The 16,969-nt window shown below is 45.1% G+C and overlaps 1 protein-coding gene and 1 long non-coding RNA gene across 2 annotated transcripts in view; one reads left to right on the forward strand and one right to left on the reverse strand.

Moving 5' to 3' along the window:
* PSME3IP1 (proteasome activator subunit 3 interacting protein 1) overlaps positions 1–16,969 on the reverse strand; it is a 235,321-nt gene that overhangs the window by 188,276 nt on the left and 30,076 nt on the right. The gene's annotated exons all lie outside the window — the stretch shown is intronic.
* On the forward strand, positions 8,376–12,813 carry LOC128467326 (uncharacterized). The gene is made up of 4 exons (XR_008345707.1): positions 8,376–8,474; positions 11,146–11,330; positions 12,283–12,560; positions 12,665–12,813. It is a non-coding gene; the product is annotated as an uncharacterized LOC128467326 (long non-coding RNA).

Here is a 16,969-nt window from a genome sequence, read left to right on the forward strand (position 1 = left end):
TTGTATATATTGTGTATATAAGTAGTAATAATAATAGTAATAATGCCGTCTGCCACTTTTGTTTGCTATGTGTTATTTAAAGCCTCCCGCACGCCCCTAGATGCCCCTCGGTTCTCTGCCGTGTTCTGGACGTTCCGTGTTTAATTGCCCGGATAATTCTGACTTCGTGCAACAAATGTGATATCAATGGCTGTGGGTAGTTGGCTCGGCCACTTTCACTGGATTTGGCTCTTTATATCGTAACTTTATACCTGCAGATCTGCGTCTTTATATTATAACTTTATATCTGCAGATCTGCGTCTTTATATTATAACTTTATATCTGCAGATCTGTGTCTTTATATTCTAACTTTATATCTGCGTCTTTATATTATAACTTTATATCTGCATATCTGCATCTTTATATTATAACTTTATATCTGCAGATCTGCGTCTTTATATTATAAAGACCTGCTGCCTGGGCCTGCGCGGGTACCTGCTGCCCGCGGACCTGGTGCCTGTGCGGGTACTCAGTGCCGTGGAACGTCCATATACTCGGTCGTCCGCGGAGCCTACAGCTGCTGCAGATCTTCTTTGGAAGCTAAGAGGTTGATGGCAGCAGTGGGCTACAAGTTTGGGTTCTGAAAGGTTCCTATTGTTCTACCGCATACATGTTGGGTTCTAAAGCATTTATCCTGCTGGCTGTTGAGTTTGTAATGATGTACCAGACAAACCCTACAGCTGCTGCTGATCTGCTTTGGAAGCTAAGATGTTGATGGCGGCAGTGGACTACAAGTTGGGTTTCTCTGGATCTGCAGCAGTTATGAGCTTTACAAAGAGGATGGTTGATGACGGACAGTTCTGCTTGAGTTTGCATGAGCTCTGAGGTCTTTATGGATACCCCACGTTGACCTCGCTGAGTGGGATTGTAGATTTAATTGCCTTAGATATCATCGGATCTATTTGCACGCAGAGGAAAGATGAGCCTGATTTGTGGTCTAAAAGCTGGCAGCCAATCTCAATGTGTAGCCCATTCGGAGAGGTAATAAACCGTAATGCACCTCAATAAATAAATATATATTTTTTTGGATGGGTGTTTTTTTTAGGACTCCCCCTCAAATTTTTTATGACTTTCTGGTTTGAGGATGTGCGATAATATCAGATAATATCACTGATACACGTAAATATCCTCCGACCGGCAATTTGTCTTGTCATCATTGTGACCTTGTTGAGAGTTAACACATCGTATATTGTTCCCAATGGAAAGCTCACTGATTTAATTACAGGATGAATCTCAATTCCGCCGTTCTTTGCCTTGTTCTACGGTAATTCTGAATGTTCTTCGTGCTTCGTCTCACGCATCGCTTAGTATATCGAAGGCTTGTTTTGGTAAATGAAATGCCCCCTCCTCTCCCTTCCCATCACATCCTAGCAGACCCCTTGATGTCTCTGCCACACACAGAGAGCGGGCTGAAGGTCTCCTTCTTCACCCATAGAGGGTGCCCAAAACCCACCCGTAGAGGTGTTAATGCCTTCAGCATTAACACCTCTACGGGGTGGCTTTATATTCGTCAGCCAATACCTCGGGTAACGTAGCAAGCGTTTACATGCCGTGTTTAGACATACATCTTACATTTCAACAAATTAAATTAAAATATCGCGGGGTCGCCTTCTGACCCCAGACCCCTTTATACAATATGATTGGTGGGAATTGCCACTGTCTTTCTTTCTTTTTTTTTATTTTTTTTTATTTTTGATGCGTGCCTCTGGGTGGCTCTGCAATTGGAAATTGGTTGGGCGATAGAATGAAAAACCCTCTAGGACAAGTACCATACAACTAATTAACACTTTGAGTACCAGAGTATGTGAGTGGTCCATGAAACTCCTCAACCATCTGTCGTTTAAAGCTTTTAAATCAATTGGGAGAGCATTTTTTTTTGTCTTTTCTTTGTGCGAGACCTTCAGAATGTGACTGGCCTCTATAAACACACGGTTGGGCAGGTTGCTGAATGCAGAAGGTTTAAGTGAATGTAATTAATTTCTCACGTTCGTGTAATTTTTTGTCTTAACCTTTTTTTTCCCCATCAGAAATCATTAATAACACTAGAGGTCACCGCCACAGACAGAGGAAATAGAAGCACGCAGGTGGAAGTAGCCGTTCGAATCACAGATGCTCAGAATCAGCCTCCGGTCTGGGGAAAAGAAGGATATGACCTGGTGATTCCAGAAAATACCATGAGAGACACGCCTGTTGTGGTAAGACGTGACCTCTGACCTGGAAACCAGTAGAATTTTTCCACCCATTGGTGGGAACTGTACAATGCTTCCAGCCATTGGTTGGGCACCTTACAATGCTTCCAGCCATTGGTAGGATTCATAGAAGGCCCCCACCCATTGGTCAATGTTCTCATTTGAATATGGATTTCTCCCTCATGCCTGGCTACCAGGCATCATACCCATCTAGACATCTGCTTCCCGTTAGGCCTGATGTGAAACTAGTGAGAGGGAATGGGGTATGGAGACCATCCTGCTGTTCAGGGCTTCTTTTTACTTAATTCACTGTTATTTACACAATGTTCTGCCATTCCTACAGACCGTTAAAGCTTCCTCACTGCTGGGAGACCCTTGTGTGACGTACAATTTAGAGGAAGGATTGGTCCCAGAGACTAACATGCCCGTTCGTTTCTACCTGACGGTAAATCAAGAAGAAGGCTCTGCCTCCGTTCTCGTAGCTGAACCTTTAGATTAAGAAACTTTTATCCTGAAGATCCGAGCTCAGACCGTTGCTGCTGTGCCATTGGCTGCCTTCACTACGGTGTACATTAACATTACAGGTAGAATCTCTGGATATCAATTCTGTGCCTGCGCTGCTAGAACAGCAAATGTGAAGCCGGACTTGTTTATATTGCAGATGTGAATGACAATGTCGTCCATATATGAGGCCACCGTTACAGAAGGCCTTGAATTGGGAACATTTGTGGTCCAGGTGTCTGCATCTGACCAAGATCTCGGACTGAATGGAGAGGTGAGTTCATACGTGAAACCTCATCACACGTACACTCTGACTCCTATAGCTCTGTGTTCCTGGGTATACCAAATGCGGTACCAACTTATAAAATCGGCACCCATTGACACGTGTTCTTCAGATATCCCTGGTCCTTCTAGCCATAGCATATATTCCTGTAATTTGCACATGTAAAACAATGTGCTTTATGGCCATACCAATCCATAGGGCAGGGCCATACCAATCCGTAGGACAGGGCCATACCAATCCGTAGGACAGGGCCATACCAATCCGTAGGACAGGGCCATACCAATCCGTAGGACAGGGCCATACCAATCCGTAGGACAGGGCCATACCAATCCGTAGGACAGGGCCATACCAATCCGTAGGACAGGGGCATATCAATCTGTAGGAAAGGGGCATATCAATCTGTAAAGCAGGGCCATACCAATCTGTAAAACAGGACCATACCAGTCTGTAAGACAGGGCCATACCATTCTGTAGGACAGGGGCATACCAAGCTGTAAGACAGGGCCATACCAATCAGCAGGACAGGGCCATACCGATCCATGGGACAAGGCCATAACATTTCATAGCATAGGGCCATACCTATCAAGAGGACAGGGGTGCATACCAGTTTATAGCACAGGGCCATTACGATTCATGGGACAGGGCAATACTGATTCATAGGATCAGGCCATACTGGTTCAAAGGACAGGGGTGTATACTAATTCATAGCACAGGGCCATACCGATCCATAGGAGAGGGGTGTATACCAGTTCATAGTACAGGGCCATACTGATCCGTGGGACACGGCCATACCAATATCTACACTAGATCAGGGGGTCAGCACGTTAATTAGAGTTACTGATGCCCCATAGGGGGGTTTTCTCGCCTGATAACACTGTCTGGTATTAGGGCCAGATTGTTGATTGTCGAGGGGTCACGTGTCAGTTAAAGCCACAAATAAATAATAAAGAGAAATTAAATTGGTTTGCGGCAGAGCAGACAGACCTTCTGCTCATCGGATCGCAGCATTTACTGCGCACCGGCATTACTGTTACGTTAATGATATATGTAGTCCTGGCAGAACATGTTCAGTAAAAGCTTCCAGGCCTTTGCAACAAAGAGCATTAGTGGTTTTCCATCAGTTCCACCTTATATCAGCAAAGTGTTTTTAGGCCAGCCTGCGCTAACTGTGGTCTGATTGTCTTGCTCCAGATCACCTATTCTATTTTAGAAGATCGCAGCGGAGACCATACTCTGTTCCACATCGATCCCCAGACAGGAGTCATTTACACAGCTGCCGTGTTTGACCGGGAGACCAAGGGCTCGTATCTCCTAGAAGATATGTTGTCAGATGGATCAGAGTCTGCTTGACCTGGAAAACATGGGCAACCCAATTCTGGTGAGGATAATATGGGGTTTATTTTGGCACAGTGGCCTTACTGCTCAACCGAAATGCAGCATACATCCCAAGATCTATTCCTAAATAGTTGCCCACAACCATCCCCACCCCAAGGTCCTGCCGAGATACCCATAGCCCTCCCTACCCCAAGGTCTGATCCTGCTAAGTTGCCCACAAACCACCCCAATGTATGTTCACAAAGCAGTGCCCATAGCCCATAGCCCATAAAACCCCAATGCCTCATCCTGCTGAGGTGCTCATAGCCCTTCATACCCCAACATCTGATCCTGCTGAGATGCCCATAGCCCTTCATACCCCAACGTCTGATCCTGCTGAGATGCCCATAGCCCTTCATACCCCAACGTCTGATCCTGCTGAGAGATACCCATACCCCTCCATACCCCAACGTCTGATCCTGCTGAGATGGCCATAGCCCTTCATACCCCAACATCTGATCTCCTAACCTTTTAAATATTTAGGGTTGGGCACACCTGTCAACATGTAAAGAAACCCAGGGATTAACTCATGCAGTTCTGTTCGTATAAAATGACTTTAAGCTGCCAGAAGCTAATGCAAATCATGTCACTTTTTGTGTATTTAAGTTATGCGCAAAAAATGAAATGTATTCTTTTATGCAATGCTAATGAAAACTATTCTAGAAGCAGCTTCAGACTTCACAAACGGCTTATTATCGTGAATTTATAATGGTGTTCAGAAGGATCTACGTCCTAACGCTCCTCTGAAGAGCAGCGCGGTTTGCAAATGAGAACAAATTAACCCCAATAAAATGCATTATTGGGGCGATTGGGCCAGAAATATTTTTTTTTTTAAATGAGCCATTGACATGGGGCATCAGTTATACTCGTGTTATCCATTGAAACAAATTCCCGTCCACATTGGTCTCATCTTCAAGAGCTTTGGAATAACGCGGCTGTATAAGTTGTTTCAGAGCCGCAGGGTCTGTCCGCGGATTGTCTGCATGTTAGTTTATATTTAACGTGCGGGCGGACAGTTTAAGGAATTGCGGCTGACAGAAGTGCCTCTGTGAAGTATTTTAATCTCCTGCCTCTCGTCTCTGCAGACTCGGCGTACGTGCGCGTTTTCATCAGCGATGTTAATGATAACCAGCCGGCCTTCGCTCAGCATGCTTACCACGTTAACGTGCAGGAAGACCAGGACGTGGGATCCATTGCTGCCCTTGTCAGTGCCACTGATCTTGACGAAGGTGAAATAAGTGTGACCGAGTTGTAAGAGAGTTACAGAGCTCTGCCCCCAAAGAGTTATAAATGTAGGAATGTGACCAAGGATAGTTCAGCTGGGTCTAGGAATGTGACCAAGGTTAGTTCAACTGGGTCTAGGAATGTGACCAAGGATAGTTCAACTGATACCCCTAGACCAGGGGTTTCCACCCCTAGTTCTCAAAAGAGTAAAGAATGGTAATAAACTGATTTCTTGTACCAAGAAGAAATTGCTAATCTACATAAAGTCCATGTTACGGAAGTTTGGTGAGCAAAGGAATTATCAGTAACTAGTAATATCTCATTCCTGTGCTTATCAGTAATGCGGATCATTCATTTGACTCGACATACAAGTCGTTCCGTTTAAAGGGAAGCTGTTTGGTTTGGAAGAAGCTCTCGGAATGTTTGTTTATGTTACTGGGATGAATGCAAAGATCCGCTATCAGATCACAGCTTGGAATAACGGGGGAGCCCTGGATGTAGACCCAGAAACCGGCGCTGTCTTCATTTTCCAGCCACTGAATTACGAGGAGGTGCCGGTCTATGAACTCACTGCGCTGGCGTCGGACGGGAAGTGGGAAGATTATGCCACGGTCACGATCAACGTGTTGAACAAAAATGATGAGGCTCCGGTTTTCTCGCAGAACGAGTACCAAGGTCACATAATGGAAGAACTGTCACACTTACCGGTTTTGGTACTGGTACTTTGAACATGTTTCCAGAATTTGTTTGACTTCATCTTCCTTATAACTCTCAGAACAAGGGGGTTAGGGGTATTCTTCAAATGTTCTTGGCCAATAATAACAATACTACTGTGTTTACTCTTTGACGTATGTCAAGGTTTCTGCTGTAGACCCAGATGACCGAGAACAAGGAACCATGAAGTATTCTCAGCATGGAAGCGGAGCAGGTAATGTTTTTACCATAAATGAAAGGACAGGAGGAATATTTGCCCAAAAGCCTCTGGATCGCAAGGAACACGCTCTCTGGAGGTTTGTGGTTCTTGCCACAGATGAAGAAGGTGATAGCCTCACAGGATTTGCCGATGTGATCATTTATGTAGATGATGTGAATGACCACGTACCGCATTTCATCTGCGAGAGAAACACCTGCAGTGGAGATGTGCTGGAAAATGCTCCTGCCAACGCGTCCGTCATGGAGATGAGTGCGGTTGAACCAAGGGTTCCACTGCTATTCTGACTTACTCCATCGTTAACAATCCCCTGGATTTGCTTAACCGAAGCATCTTCGGCATAGACTCCACCACCGATGTTATTTTTACAGCCCTCGGGAACCTAGACTGATACTTACTTTCTTCTTATTGAAGTTGAAGATGGCGGAGGAATGAATTCCACCGGTACGGCAACTATTCATGTTCTAGATATAAACGATCACGCACCGGTGTTCACCCAGGATACGTGGCATGCTACCGTCTGGGAGACAAGTGAAATCAACTCTAACGTCCTTCAGGTGGTGGCAGTAGATGAAGATGACGGAGAAAACGCTTTATTGTCATTTAGCATCGTTGGAGGAGACCCAGGCCACGCATTCACTATTGAAAGCAACCAAAAGGAGAAACACGCGATAATTAAACTTAATAAGAAGCTGGATTATGAGATCCCTGAGGAACGGAGATTTAACCTTACCATCGAGGTCCAGGACTGTGATTTTTCTTCAGTTTCCAACTGCCTGATCCAAATTAAATGGACAGTTTGTTTATGGCATTCACGCGGAGTCTGATGTCTTCGGTCAGTTTTATGTTGACCAAAGTGGGGCTGTCAAAGTGGTGAAAGCCCTAGACCGGGAGGTGACTTCCCAATACCTCCTGGTCGTTGTAGCTTCAGACCGGGGTATCCCAGTTCAAACAGGAAGCGCAACTGTCATTCTAGACCTTCTGGATGTTAACGACAACGGGCCAGCATTGGCTGCTCTGTACAAACCTATTGTTTGGGAAAACATTGTAAGTGAGTAGCCTCAATAGTCTCTTCTCTGCTGTTGTGACCAGTATTGTAGCTATTAATTATATCTTTACGTTCTCTGTCCCAGATGCATTATTTTACATGCTTTGGCTCCAAGTCTTTAATAACCCTTCCTATCCCCCCCCCCGAACATCAGTTTGGTTATACGTACGTTCTCTTGATAAAGAGGCAGGAATAATGTTTGTTTTTAAATTGATCATAGAGACCCACGGCGAATGGAGATAAAGGTCGTTCTAGACACGTCATTTTTTGCTAGAAGATTTATAAATATGAATTTTATATATGTACATAAAATGAATGAATAATTTAAGCATACGAGAGATCGAAACAAAGGAAAAAATAATTAATCTCCTTGTCAAGGACAGACACGCAGGCCCACTCTTATTTTTTATTTTTTTTACATTTTTTAAGTAGGCTAATGACATGTAAAATATAAGAGTTGATATTTATTAGATCGCTTTAAATCTGCACAATGAGTTTACATTCAAAAATCCCTCCTGGCAAACGCCGCCAAGTGAAAGTGAGCAGTAACAGTGAACGAATGATCTTTAGCCAACGTTAATGGCTGTCAGTTATTTTCATTCCGCGGTTAACTGAGCTAAACAGGAGGGACGTATTGGAAATTAGTCCTCGTTAATTCTCCGGCAGGGCATGCTGATCGTATATTGTACAGTTCCTGACAGCAGAATGTAGGACAAATGATTAAAAATACAGATAGGCACGAATGCAGACATACTTATGAATGTCTTACCATTTTTTCTTGTTTAAAACAGCCGGGTGGTCATCAGCAGAGATTGGGAAGGTCGCTGTGCTGGATGAAGATGAATGGGATACAAAACACTATTCCGCCGTCTCTCAAATACCCAGGTGAGTTCCATTGCTCGAATAACACACGCATTTCATGGACATTAATGCACTTCACTATTGACACGCAATGGGTTATAGGTTGACCATGTCGGCCGGTGGCTGACCAGTTGCTTAAAGAGGTCTCAGAGAAGTTCACGGATATTTATTCATCAATCCAGAGGTAAATTGGAATACTCTATGTCATGACAAGCGTTTGAGATGTCAGACTTTGTCTGATGTATGAGGGAGTGAGCTGAAGTATCTGGTGTATGAGCGAAAGAGAAGACGTGTCTGGTTTATGAGGGAGCGAGAAGACATGTCTTGTATATGAGGGAGCAAGATGACATGTCTGTTGTATAAGAAAGGGAGAAGACATAGATGACGTATGAGGTAGCAAGCAGCTGTGTCTGGTGGATGAGGGAGAGAGAAGACACATCTGGTGTGTGAGGGTGCGACATTATGTGCCTGGTGTATGAGGGTGCGAGATTACGTGCCTATTGTATAAGAGAGGGAGAAGGCATGTCTGCTGTATGAGGTAGAGAAAAGACGTGTCTGGTGTATGAGGGTGAGAGAAGACGTGTATGTGGGGGAGAGAATATGTGTCTGCTGTATGAGGGAGAGGGAAGACGTGTCTCGTGTATGAGGGAGAGGGAAGACGTGTCTCGTGTATGAGGGAGAGGGAAGACGTGTCTCGTGTATGAGGGAGAGAGAAGACGTGTCTCATGTATGAGGGAGAGAGAAGACGTGTCTGGTGTATGAGGGAGCGAGATGACGTGTCTGGTGTATGAGTGTCAGAGAAGACATGTCTGGTGTATGATGGAGTGAGAAGACGAGTCTGGTGTATGAGGGAGAGAGAAGACATGTCTGGTGGATGAGGGAGAGAAGAGGACGTAACTGGTGTATGAGGGAGAGACAAAACGTGTCTGGTGTATGAGGGAGAGAAAATACGTGACTGGTGTATGAGGGAGAGAAAAGACGTGTCTGGTGTAAGAGGGAGAGAGAAGACGTGTCTGGTGAATGAGGGAGAAAGAAGACGTGTCTGGTATATGAGGGAGAGAGAAGACGTGACTGGTATATGAGGGAGAGAGAAGACGTGTCTGGTGTATGAGGGAGAGAGAAGACGTGTCTGGTGTATGAGGGAGTGATCTGAAGTGTCTGGTGTATAAAGGAGAGAGAAGACAAGTCTGGTGTATGAGAGAGGGAGAATTCATGTTTCGTATATGAGGGAGAGAGCAGGCGTGTCTGTTGTATGAGGGAGCGAGAAGACGTGTCTGGTGTATGAGGGAGCAAGATGACATGTCTGTTGTATAAGAAAGGGAGAAGACATATCTGGCGTATGAGGGAGCGAGATGACGTGTCTGGTGTATGAGTGTCAGAGAAGACATGTCTGGTGTATGATGGAGTGAGAAGACGAGTCTGGTGTATGAGGGAGAGAGAAGACATGTCTGGTGGATGAGGGAGAGAAGAGGACGTAACTGGTGTATGAGGGAGAGACAAAACGTGTCTGGTGTATGAGGGAGAGAAAATACGTGACTGGTGTATGAGGGAGAGAAAAGACGTGTCTGGTGTAAGAGGGAGAGAGAAGATGTGTCTGGTGGATGAGGGAGAGAGAAGACATGTCTGGTGTAAGAGGGAGAGAGAAGACGTGTCTGGTATATGAGGGAGAGAGAAGACGTGTCTGGTGTATGAGGGAGAGAGAAGACGTGTCTGGTGTATGAGGGAGTGATCTGAAGTGTCTGGTGTATAAAGGAGAGAGAAGACAAGTCTGGTGTATGAGAGAGGGAGAATTTATGTTTCGTATATGAGGGAGAGAGCAGACGTGTCTGTTGTATGAGGGAGCGAGAAGACGTGTCTGGTTTATGAGGGAGTGAGAAGACGTGTCTGGTTTATGAGGGAGCGAGAAGACATGTCTGGTGTCTGAGGGAGCAAGCAGATGTGTCTGGTGTATGAGGGAGTGAGGAGATGTGTCTGGTGTATGAGGGAGTGAGAAGATGTGTCTGGTGTATGCGAGAGGGAGAATACATGTCAGGTGTATGAGGGAGTGAGAAGACGTGTCTGTTGTATAAGAGAGGGCGAATACATGTCTGATATATGAGGGAGCAAGAAGACGTCTGGTGTATGTTGGAGCTTTATGACTTGTCTGTTATGTACGTGAACAACCATATGTGTCAGGTGTATGAGGGAGCAAGAAGACGTGTCTGGTGTATGAGGGAGTGATGAGATGTGTGGTGTATGAGGGAGCGAGAAGAGATGTCTGATGTATGAGGAAGAGAGAAGATGTGTCTTGTGTATGAGGGAGCAAGAAGACATGTCTGGTGTATGAGGGAGCATGATGACGTGTCTTGTGGATGAGGGAGAGAGAAGACGTGTATGAGTGAGTGAGGAGACATGTCTGGGTTAAGAGGGAGTGAGAAGACATGTCTGATTTATGAGTGAGGAAGACAACGTCTCTGGTATATGAGGGAGTGATGAGATGTGTGGTGTATGAGGGAGCGAGATGAGATGTCTGGTGTATGAGGGAGAGAGAAGACGTGTCTGGTGTATGAGGGATAGAGAAGACATGTCTGGTGTATGAGGGAGAGAGAAGACGTGTCTGGTGTATGAGGGAGAGAGAAGACGTGTCTGGTGTATGTGGGAGTTAGAAGGCGTGTCTGAGGAAGATAACATTGCATTGACAGTTTGTTTTCTGTAGGTATTTTTGGTTGAACCAAAACAACGGGACAATCCTAATGACCGAGAGACCTCCGCAGGGAACGTACAACCTCAATATTACGGTTTCTGACGGTGTGTGGCCAGATTCCTTCTCTACTATCAAAATTTATGTACAAGAGATTGGAAGTGACGCCTTCCGCAGCTCGGTGTCTCTGAGACTCACAAGTAAGTAATAAGTCGTGCGGAGGGGTCTCAGGTAGATTCTTGTAGGACTCCGCTGGGACATTTGATGGGAAGACTGCCTGGTTTGACCATCATAGAGTTTGCACTAGATAAAGAAGTGTTGTACAGGTCACCAGAGCTACATATATATGTAACCATTTCCCTGGACTCCTGTACATTGTACCATAAAGACATTAAAATGATGTAGTATCCCTGCATAGGGATAGAAGGAAAGGGTGGGACAGGAACGCTATTGGCATTAAGTGACCCTTGTACTACTCAGTGCGTAACCCCAATTCCCTTCCCCGCTCCTATCTGGGTAAATACGTTACTATCTCAACTGTATAACCCGCATTTTAGGCATTACAGCAGAGGAATTCATAGAGATGGATGAGTTTGGAGTCAGCAGACGTGACCAGCTCCAGGCCGTCCTGGCAGACATGGCAGCTGCCCATCCCAGCCATATCCATATCTTCAGTGTGGTGAACGCAGAGGATAACGCGACCGACGTGACATTTTCAGTATGCGGAGCTGCCTCCTTGCCACAATCCCGAGATTTTACGGAGCTTATTGACAGCCCAGAGAGAGAAGGTATGGACAGAGTGTTTATGGCGTTATTACTGAGTAAGAATAACGTTGGCTGTCTCTTAAAATTAATGATATTACATAATGCAGAATATTTATCAGTCTCATGATATCTAGATGTATCCTGTTTGTCTTTCAGAGTTTTGTGGAAATAATTCCCTTGGTTTTGAATCTCTGAGGGTACAACCGGGGGTTTATTACTTTATAACAAAAGTAAAGATCTAAGAGTGATGCGTTTTAATCATCTTTATCTGCATTTGTTGTGGAAGGGAGCTGGTTTTGGTCCTAATGGCAACAGAACTGGGATGGTGTCTAGATAAGTTTTTGGTGCCGTCTTAAATGAGTTTTTTTGTATTCTTCTCAATGACAGATCCGATCGGTTCTGAAGGAAAGGAATTCCCAAGTATCCATTGATTTCTGTTCACGGATGGGCTGTTTGCAGGATGGCGGGTGCGCAATCCATAGCGCAGTCAGCAGATCCCCGCCTCTCGTGGATGGAGGTAGCGCATCTATAGTCTCAATTCCCCAAGTCGGAAACGTGTCCTGCAGATGTCTGGTACAGAAACAATTTTACCAGAACTGTTATTCTCTGCCCCAAAACCCTTGCCTGAATGGTGGGACTTGCACGTCGACTCTCACCGGTTACAGGTAGGCAGATTCTCTGGACCATGTTCCTGTGTGGCTTATCCCTTACATCACCAACTTCAGACAGTCTACCATTGAAGCTAAAATATTTCTATTTGTCTTTCTAGGTGTCACTGTTTCACTTCGTTCCTTGGGCCACGCTGCCAGCAGACTCAGAGAACATTTCACGGTAATGGCTATGCATGGATTCATCCTATCGGCCACTGCTCGGACAGCCATCTATCGCTGGAGTCTGTAAGAGACAGCACAGACACATTATTACTACACCGCGGAGCGTCAAGAGGCGGTAAGAACTTTATCGCAGTTGGTGAGTATCGAGAAAGGGTGTAGAGGAGGGACAGTATCAACGTGAGAGCAGAGGCAGAGCACCTTCTTTCTTTATATAGTTATGTATGGTTATTAGTTTTTGTATACCCCCTGTTTCCTTTTGAGTTTCTTTAGAGGGCAGATAATCTTGGATGTTTCGTTCTGTGCTTTAATTAATTCAAACTAAGACGAAATAGAGAACTAAACCACTTTTATTGAATGTTTACACAGTACAATACAGAGTCAAGTCAGATCACAAATACAATGCAAAGAGTAACAAGTAAATCACAAGTCATAGAGTAACAAATACAGTGCAATGAGTTACAAATCAAAGAATCACAAATACAATGCAAAGAGTAACAAATAAATCACACGTCAAAAAGTAACAAGTACCATGCAATGAGTAACAAATCACAAAGCATAGAGATACAAATCACAATGCAAAGAATCACAATTACAGTGCAATGAGTTACAGATCACAAGGCATAGAGTTACAAATACAATTATAAAGTCATGAGTAACATGAAGTGAAAGTAATAGTAGATCTACATTGACAATAATCACAGTTGAATTACAGTCTTAGTCTGCTCCGGGTCCAGCCGCACTGCTGTTAATGTGGTTGTTTCCATTCCCAAAAAGATTATGAACAGCCAGCTCCTTCTCATCTTCAGACAAGACCTGACCATGCTGAGGCTTAGCTTTCTAGAGCAGGTGAATGTTACAGACAGAATGGCATCGGATAGACCTGCGCATAAAAGATAAAGTAAGTTAATTATCACATCGTGAGCCAGACATGTAATTAATGCAGCCACAGGAAAGCTTAAATATTCTCCTTTACTCACAGAAGTAGAATGAAGGTGAATCTTTGAGAGCAGACACAGAGCTGCATTATACTCAACTAACTGACCCTCAGCTAACTCTACGTGGAACATATAACCAAGACAAGTCACGTCAAATACACAACGATTCAAGTCGCACACAGTCACATTTACTTAAAGGAAATGTCAATGTCGGGCAGTCAGAGAAGATGAATTACTGACTTCATTTACTTCGGTGCAGGGAGTCAGCCTGACTCTGGATCGCTGCCACACGGCTTTGATAAATGAGACAGAGGGGATAGGAGGAAAGCTACTTACAGAGGATCGAACGTGTTGTGAAGTCCACGGAGTCATTATGCAGGACAGAAGGTATGGAGCACACAGACGGCTTGGGCTGGAGATCAGGGCTGACTTTACTGCAGTCACAGACCATAAACCGGGATTAATGCCTAGCAGCTGCTCCACTGGGTTTGCAATCTGCGTGGATGAAGAGAAAGGAAGTGTTGAAGAGTCATGACAATTTTTATGCAGGTTGAATATTATCTGCAGTAGTAAAGCCCCACACCACGTGTTACTGTGACCCGGGTCTGATATGCATGCCATTCTCTGCTGGTTTTGGGAGTCGGATACCGTTCTGCAGCTCGGAGGCGTTAAGCAGTCATCTCCTCGTTCCCACAATCTCCTTCCGCACAAACCCTTTAAAGGCGGTCTCCGCAACATCGTTCTTAATAATCAGGTAATGACTTTCTATCACGCAGAGTATCGCTTACCTCTTACTGCAGACGGCTGCTCTGTAGTGGACATGGGATCTGTGGATGCATCCGGTAAATCAGCTTCGGTCCTTTGGGGGTCTCAGAGCAGAGGGACATGGTATGACCAGGTGGGTTAGCAGGATAGTCCTGGCTGGTATCACGTAGGACAGAGGTTGGTAATGATTCCTATAAGACACAAATAAATTAGAAAGTTTTTTGATTAGTAATGTGTATTAACATTTAGCAGCAGACGGGGGGCTCCTTCTGGTTGGACGCGGTAGAAATTGACAACTTGAATTTAACAAGCATCTCAACAAATGCGATGAAGAGCAATAAAACACAAGTTGCAGATATGCAGCCAGAGTGTGTGAGGAGCCAGCTCAATAGACATTCTAAGGGTAACAAAGGTTATCTGAACCGTAAGAACGTAACAGGTAGGTCCGTATCAAAGCTTTCCGCCGAGTTATCTGAGCTACTTTGTGATGACCTGCAGAATGATCTAATAATTTTCTTTATGGGGTGTGTGTTTCCTTTATAAACACAGGTGTATGATCTAGCAGCCCCGCTGGAAGCTGTTAATAGCTCCCCAGGCTGCGCAAGGAAGGGTACAGCTTGCTCATCACCTGCACCCTGCGATTCTCCTTGCACCAGTGACCCCTGGACCCCCAGCTGTGATTGCCCACCCGCTCACCAGGACTGCGGAAAAGGTACAGGCTTGGCTTACAGCGATGCGCTCACGGGTAATAACTCTACAAGAACATTAAAAGGAGAGACAAACCTGAATTAATGATTCCACCACCTTGCTGATATCAGAATGTCTCCCACTATACAAATGTGTTTTATATTAAGCCATTTAGATGAAGTACTATATTTCATGACAATATTTATGTTATATTAAAGACTCACCTGAACCAGGACATCTTTGTGAATGCGCAGAGTATAGTGTAGATTGGAAAATGGGGAGTTGCGGTGCAATCATCAAGTAATCCATTCGAATGTTTGTGGCCAAAGCTCTGCCAGAATGGACTCTTCATACATCACATTTGAACGCTCTGCCACCGCCGGGTGCTCTGCTGGGCGATCATTTCTGTATCATAGTGAATAGGGTAATCTGTATTATATACTCATCCTTTTGCAGATATCCACGAACACCATCCTGGAGGCCACATCCGGTACCTGCTCCCTCATTCTCTCCATCCACAGTGGACACATTTTCAGGCAACGTTAAGAACACGCAACGCCGACAGCGTCATCCTGCGTTTGTCTTCTAAGGACCAGAACAAATCTATCCACCTGCAGGTACCAAACACAGCATGAAGTCCATACCTTGACACGCGTCATGCTGCACGTTGGGTAGAGTCGCATCCACATCTGAAGCTCCCGATTCAGAGCAGCCTGTAGATGGGACAGCTTTAGGGTCATTGTATTTCAGCGTTCGCTGCGAGAGCCCAGAGTGCTCCACTGTTAGGTGGTCTGGGTCCGCAGCAATGGTGAGCAGCCTGTAGATCATAGCAGAGCTTCAGCACCCGATGGTTCAGCATGACCCGGGGATCTAACGGCACCGTTTGTTTTGTCGAGGTGAGGCATGGGCTTCTAACAGTCTCCTACAATCTCAGAGTGGAACAAAGTTGGCTTGGAAAGGATGCAGAATGAGTTCACGCTTCGCTTTAATGGAGGAGGGGAGCACAGAGAGACGACAGCAGCTCACGGGACCTACAAAGAAATTAAAGTCGTTCCGAGATGCAAGACTCTGGGAAGTCTCAACCAATCAGGTTATCAAAGTAAAAATCAAAATTGTTAGATAGTAAGCGTTTACGCTTTCACAACAATGGGCTTTAATAAAACTGTAAAAGCATTTCTAGTGAATGTAAGATTAGAAGCCATCTGTAAATCCATGGGGTATAAAGACTCTCCCTGCCAGTCATTCCCTGGCATACACCATACGATGCTGAATTCCCATCATGCGCTGATCTCCAATTCCTTTTGTGTAATCAGGATGCATAAAGAACGCGAGACTGAACGGCTACCGCCTGCCCATGGAGAACACGACGGCCTCGTCGGTGTCCGTTATAAGCCGGGAAGGAGTGCCCGAAGGCTGCGTCTCCAACGTCTGTAGCAGCGGCCCCTGCAGCCGCGGCTTTGTCTGCGTTGATCTATGGATGAGCCACGAATGCAGGTATCACCCAACGCATGCTGGGGTCACAAGACTTCATAAGACAGAGCTTTGGGGTTTTACCTTGTGCTTTCTAAGCATTCCCAGTTAAGCTGCACTCCATACACCGCATTCACTCCACTCGATTGTTAAACCACCACTCCCATGTGTCGAGGGATAATGAGAATCGTTGTCCTGTATGAAAGAGGAAGAAACATTTTGAAACACTTTACATGATTTAGTTTTACTGGCTTAAAATGTATCTGATCTTCCACTGTTATGGTAGATTTAACCCCTTCTCTCCCTGTAACTCCACAGGTGCCCCCCAGGATACCTGCTTACAGAGAACGGCACAGAAGCTCACTGTCTACACGGTATGTGCCA

The sequence above is a fragment of the Spea bombifrons genome, chromosome 10 (assembly GCF_027358695.1).
Source record: "Spea bombifrons isolate aSpeBom1 chromosome 10, aSpeBom1.2.pri, whole genome shotgun sequence".
Lineage (NCBI taxonomy): Eukaryota > Metazoa > Chordata > Amphibia > Anura > Pelobatidae > Spea > Spea bombifrons.